We start from the raw sequence: 6,880 nt of genomic DNA, 5'->3' as shown, positions 1-6,880 counted from the left end.
AAAAAAGAAAGAAGTGTAAGATCAGAGTATAAACGTATACAGCGGTGACTCTATGACAATGACGAGGCAAGATATGAGATGATATGGGAGATTTAGGGATAGCAAACATGATAGCAAGATATTACATGCTAAAGAACACAGGGAGAGAAGGAAGTAGAAAAAAAAGAATATTGTTCAGATTCGCCTTTAAAGCTGCACATAGGTATGACCGTGTTGTTTTTATTCCCCAACGCAAAATCCAACCCGTTTTCTCACCACCACTGAAGCGTCAGGTGCAGGTAGGGCAGTGAGTTGGCTCAGTCGCTAGCGCGTCTGACTCCGGATCCATAGGACTCGAGTTTGATTGCCGAGCCTAACTGATCAATGTTGTGTGTAATCATACCGCCCCCTCTAGTCGAGGCAAAACACTCTGTCCCTCAGATAGGACATGAAATGGAGTTCCCGTGTGTGAGAGAGTCACAACTCATGCACGTTAAAGATTCCGTTTCATTCATTTATCGAAAAGAGCAAGGTGCGCAACCCGGTGAAGTGGTCCCACCTAACATCCAACTGGACCACATGGAAGAGCAGCTATTGCAGCTTATTACGGACCATCCAGCCGTCTTCTCAGGTAGAGAATTTAAAAAAAAAGTGCCGACTTACGGGGGAGCTGCGTCTTTGATTTTCTTTATGTGATTAACATTTGGTTGTCATTATATGTGCCTATCAAAGTTAGAAGATTATATTGTAGCCATACAGTATTCCAATGTTTGATATTTCATGACTCCAGGCCATTGATTAATGTTTATATGTTTCAAATGTCTGGTTTGGGTCAAATATTTTTAATTTGCTTATAGGCCGTTGTCCAAGTCAAGCGATTTGCTTATCGACAAATGGTCTCCTCCACCTGTATACTTAAGGATAATATGTCGTCATGAAATATATGTATCATTTACATAATTACGTACTGAGAAGTCCTGTATTATACTGATATATGTCCATGATTTGTGAATATATTTGATATTGTAATACTAATTTTTGTTTTATACAAATGGAGAAATAAAACTTACTCATACTGATACTGATACCGTTGTAAATAATTACATGGACATATGTCTGCCACCTTTGGAGTAGCACCTTTGCAAATGTCTGGGAAACGAAGCCGGCACCCAGAGATTGGATGAATAATATACGCACACTAATAGCAGCTCTTGTTTGTGGCGATAATAACATGTAATCCTTATAGAAACAGTTCATAGACAGAGATATTCCTATAAGGAATCGATCGTGAAGAAGGAATATACATTTATATTGTATCTTCCAAATTTTCACAAAGTTTGTATAATACATGTATAGATGCGACTGAACAGTATTGATTATTGTGCTGGTCACTATTATTTTTTTTTCTTCGTTTGATAGATTTTTTTTCTTTGTTATTTCGCATTCTGATGTGCGTCAATTTTTTTTCATTTTGTTGTTTGAGATTTTTGATTTGTTTACTTTTTATTACGTTCATATTGAAAGGAGTTCAAATGATGAGGGCTGTGTACATTTTGAATGAACTTTCCAGAACTTCTTTAAAGAGGAAATCCAGTCCAAATATAAGTCAGTCTGATAAAAAAGAGTAAAATTTTATGAGTTCAAAGGTGAAGATTTGAGTGAAATCGGATGAAAAAATAAGGAAGTTATGAAATTTTGAAGATTTGATAATTTCTCCCTAACAGTTCTTATACAATGGGTATCAATATGCAAATATGCAAACTTCAGAATAATGATCAGTTAGATATATGAGGATTTGAGCCTCGGGCATAATTGCGTTTGAATGAAAAACAGGAAATTTCCAAATTTAATGTACAAACTATGGTAAGTTGTGAGGGAATGACATGCTCAATTTGTCATTTGTATATTCATATTGACTGTTCAAGAACTGTTTCCTCCAAAAACAGCGAAACTTCAAAATGTCATAGCTTCCTTATTTTTCGTCCGATTTCGATCACGTTTATACCGTTGAACTCGTAATATTTTACTCTTTCTTATCTGACTAACTAATATTTGGACTGGATTTCCCCTTTGAGTTTGCGTGCTGTGTATGGAGTGTTTGTGAGGTGAGAACCAAACTTAAATGTGTTCGAAGCAGTACAAATGAAAGACTCTGAGCCGCCACTTTAAGATAACTTTTTACATTTTAAAAGTGGTGTCTTTCCGGTTTGTTAGTAAGACTGATTGCAATGTTCTACTATAATGTTGTATAGAGTGAATAAAAAAATGCTTATTTACAGTATTCCGTTTTATCCATGCAGCGCTCGTATTTTCAGCATGATTATATTGTGTATTAAATATTACAGTAGACGAAGACATAGAAGACATTATGACAAAAATTTATGATGGAAATCTCCATAGACATTCAATTTGACAAAAGCCAGGGGAAATGTAAATACCATTATCTACGCGAATAAATCTACACGAAAATGTTGTCTATAATTGTCTACAATTGTAATTTTAGGCCTAAAGTTGTGTTTCTTTTTACCTGAATGCGGTGCCATGTTTACAAAGTGCAAGTACATAGCCTTGCATGATCATCTTCCACAAGCGTTTATCTCTTCACATGCCAGACAAATTGCTGCTCTATGGGGTTTGTGTGTATTATATTTACAAAAGGGTTCATTAAGCAAGCTGTAAGAATCCATTCCATGTTTTAATTGGTACTACCCACCCTACCGAAGTTAAAATAAACAGAACTTTTAAAGTTGCGCAAAAATTGGATATAAAATAAGAAGGTTATGAAAATATGTTTCACTTTTCTTCCCAAAACGGTAATATTGGTCAAAGTCATGTTAAAAAAAAAAAAAAGGTTCACCACGGCAGTGGTCAATTTCATGTATGAAAAAAAGAACTGGTCACAGCAAAAATGACGCATTAGGATCAGAAGCTGTCATTGCTGATATTAATTATGAGAATGTACAGTAATTTACTGATAAGAATAAAGCCAACAACAAATCTAGTCACGCCACATTCTTTTTGTTTAAAATGTATGTAACTTTCACGAAGTTGCGTAAACATATTGTACACTTCGATCAAGTTGTACGAAAAAAAAACGAGAAAATGCTAACAATGTGAAATTTTGTACAAAATGAGAAATTACTGGTACCTTGTACCTATCTTGTCTTTAAAAAAAAAAGTGTGGTTAGGTATATAATATATTGAATATTGAAATATATTTATTCAGAATTTTAGAATGATTGTGTATTGATGAATGTTATGTGTGCGTTCAAATAAAGTGAAAGGAATCTTCCCAGTTCACCAGCCGTCCTGAGTCTATTCTTCGTTCAGCGGGGCACACATGATTATCTAGTGCTGAAGGATTCCCTTATCAACCATGGTTTCCTTCCTGTTTCCATGGAAACATGCAGAAGTTGGGGTTTTTTCGGGATTCTCATCGCGGAAGAAATTCCGCATAATTGTTTTTTGTGTACCGGCAGCATTTGTCCGTGGTCCAACGAAGCGTGTTTTCTAATCTGTATACTTTAAAACCAGAAATTTTCGCAGCCCTAAATTTTTCGCAAATTTCGCGATGAGCCAGGATTGGCGAGATTAAAATACACTGCACATGCTGTACATGCGAAAATCCTCCCTGAGCATGTTTGAAAGCACATGGCTTTGATTCTTGATTGTGCTTTTGGTTATGTATAAAAACCGCAACAACAACAACAACAACAACAACTGAATTACTGATCAACTTTGCTTAACTATTGCTTTGATGTAACGGATAGAGATATGCATTTTTTGCATTATATTCCATTTCAGAATGTATTCTTGAAAAGAGTGGAGTTTGGTGTGTGTTGATATTGGAGATATGCTTCAGGAACTAGGGGAGTCGTTGCGCGAATGGTCTGAGGTGGAGAATACATAGACTTCCACTGTTAAGTATGAACCCGATACAATCTCGTGGCACTGCACATTTAACGGATGGGACACCTGACTTCCAATCGGAGGTTCCGAGTTCGAATCCCGTCACGTGCCTACTTCCTTGGACAAGATGTCTTTACCCACCATGTCTCTCTCGATAAAGGTGCATAAGTGGGTACCTGGTAACGCTTGGGTAATACATGTAATAGTGGCAGGGCCCTCTGATAGAAGACCACGTAGTTAAAAATAATGTAATGTAATGTAAAAAATAATGTAAACATGTTGCTGAGAAAGACGTTTAAGCGCTGGTAATTGCATGGGCGTAAATCCCGGGGGGGGGGGATGGGGGGGGATATATCCCCCCTGAAATGGAGGAGGGGGGGATGGCCTGTACAAACGACAGTTTTTAGGACTGAAAATGTCAACATTTTCAAGCTCACTCGCTTCGCTCGCTAGCATTTAATCAGTATGCCATTCTCCTGATGTTGCTGCCAGTAATTGCGGGCAGTTGCGCCCGGTGTGCCCCCTTAATTTCCAAAGCGAAAAAATACTGCCACAAACGGCAGTCTTTGGACTGTAAAATGTCAAAATTTTCAAGCTCGCTCGCTCCGCTCGCTCGCATTTAACCGCTATGCCATTCTCCTGATGTTGCTGCCAGTAATTGCCGGCAGTTGCACTCGGTGTGCCCCCTAAATTTCCAAAGCGAAAAAATCTAGCTACAAACGGCAGTTTTTAGACTGTAAAATGTCAAAATTTTCAAGCTAGCTCGCTCCGCTCGCTCGCATTTAATCGCTATGCCATTCTCCTGATGTTGCTGCCAGTGATTGACAGCAGGTACATCCGGTGCGCCCCCCTTGATTTCCAAAGCGAAAATATAGCTACAAACGACAGTTTTTAGGACTGGAAAATGTCAAAATTTTCAAGCTCACTCGCTTCGCTCGCTAGCATTTAATCAGTATGCCATTCTCCTGATGTTGCTGCCAGTAATTGCCGGCAGTTGCGCACGGTGTGCCCCCTTAATTTCCAGAGCGAAAAAATACAGCCACACACGGCAGTCTTTGCACTGTAAAATGTCAAAATTTTCAAGCTCGCTCGCTCCGCTCGCTCGCATTTAACCGCTATGCCATTCTCCTGATGTTGCTGCCAGTAATTGCCGGCATTTGCACTCGGTGTGCCCCCTAAATTTCCAAAGCGAAAAAGTATAGCTACAAACGGCAGTTTTTAGACTGTAAAATGTCAAAATTTTCAAGCTCGCTCGCTCCGCTCGCTCGCATTTAATCGCTATGTCATTCTCCTGATGTTGCTGCCAGTGATTGACAGCAGGTACACCCGGTGCGCCCCCTTAATTTCCAAAGCGAAAATATAGCTACAAACGACAGTTTTTAGGACTGGAAAATGTCAAACTTTTTCAAGCTCACTCGCTTCGCTCGCTAGCATTTAATCAGTATGCCATTCTCCTGATGTTGCTGCCAGTAATTGCCGACAGTTGCGCCCGGTGTGCCCCCTTAATTTCCAAAGCGAAAAAATACAGCCACACACGGCAGTCTTTGAACTGTCAAAATTTTCAAGCTCGCTCGCTCCGCTCGCTCGCATTTAACCGATATGCCATTCTCCTAATGTTGCTGCCAGTAATTGCCGGCATTAATTTGCACTCGGTGTGCCCCCTAAATTTCCAAAGCGAAAAAGTATAGCTACAAACTGCAGTTTTTAGACTGTAAAATGTCAAAATTTTCAAGCTCGCTCGCTCCGCTCGCTCGCATTTAATCGCTATGCCATTCTCTTGATGTTGCTGCCAGTGATTGACAGCAGGTGCGCCCCCCTTAATTTCCAAAGCGAAAAATATAGCTACAAACGGCAGTTTTTGGACTGTCAAATGTCAAAATTTTGAAGCTCGCTCGCTTCGCTCGCTCGCAGTTAATCATTATGCCATTCTCCTGATGTTGCTGCCAGTAATTGCCAACAGTTTTTGCCCGGTGCGCCCCCTTAATTTCCAATGCGAAAAATACAGCCACAAACGACAGTTTTTGAGACTGGAAAATGTCAAAATTTTCAAGCTCATTTGCTTCGCTCGCTCGCATTTAATCATTATGCCATTCTCCTGATGTTGCTACCAGTAATTGCCAGCAGTTTTCACCCGGTGCGCCCCCCCCCCCCTTAATTTCCAAAGCGAAAAAATACTAGTACAGCCACAAAGGACATGTGGGACTGTAAAATATCAAAATTTTCAAGCTCACTCGCTTCGCTCGCTCGCATTTAATCGTTATGCCATTCTGATGTTGCTGCCCGATTGCTGGCAGTTGCGCCCGGTGTGCCCCCATAATTTCCAAAGCGAAAAAATACAGCCACAAACGGCAGTCTTTGGACTGTAAAGTGTCAAAATTTTCAAGCTCGCTCGCCCCGCTCGCTCGCATTTAGCTGCTATGCCATTCTCCTGATGTTGCTGCCAGTGATTGACAGCAGTTGCGCCTGGTGTGCCCCCCCCCCCTTAATTTCCAAAGCGAAGAATATAGCTACAAACGGCAGTTTTTGGACTGAAAAATGTCAAAATTTTAAACGCAAAGAGATTTCACCGTAGGAGGGGGAAACCCCCCTACCATACCCTCCCCCCTCGCTTGATTCGTTCCCTCACCCTCCTAAGATCATATCCTGTCTACGCCGATTATAGGCACCATTATTTAGTAGGCCTTCACAGTGATGTCGCACAGCAAAAGCTGAAATACCACGATTTTGTCATTCAATAATATATTGTGAATGTTTCATTTTCTTTTTGTTTTTTTTTAAGAAAACAAAACAAAATTTTCACCACAAGTGAGCACCAGATCGCTGAATTTCAGGTCTGAAAATGCAAAATCTTCCTCGTGTGGGAGAGGGATACCCCCCCCCCCCCCCCCATACACACCCTTCTCCCGTTCGGTCGTTCCGGTCCCTCTCACAGATATTTCCCAAAAAAAAAAAAAAAAATGTTTTCATACTTTTAAGGTCTGATTTTCCGCCG

This window comes from Diadema setosum, chromosome 3 (assembly GCF_964275005.1).
Source record: "Diadema setosum chromosome 3, eeDiaSeto1, whole genome shotgun sequence".
Classification (NCBI taxonomy): domain Eukaryota; kingdom Metazoa; phylum Echinodermata; class Echinoidea; order Diadematoida; family Diadematidae; genus Diadema; species Diadema setosum.
Note: the sequence above shows the minus strand (reverse complement) of the source record.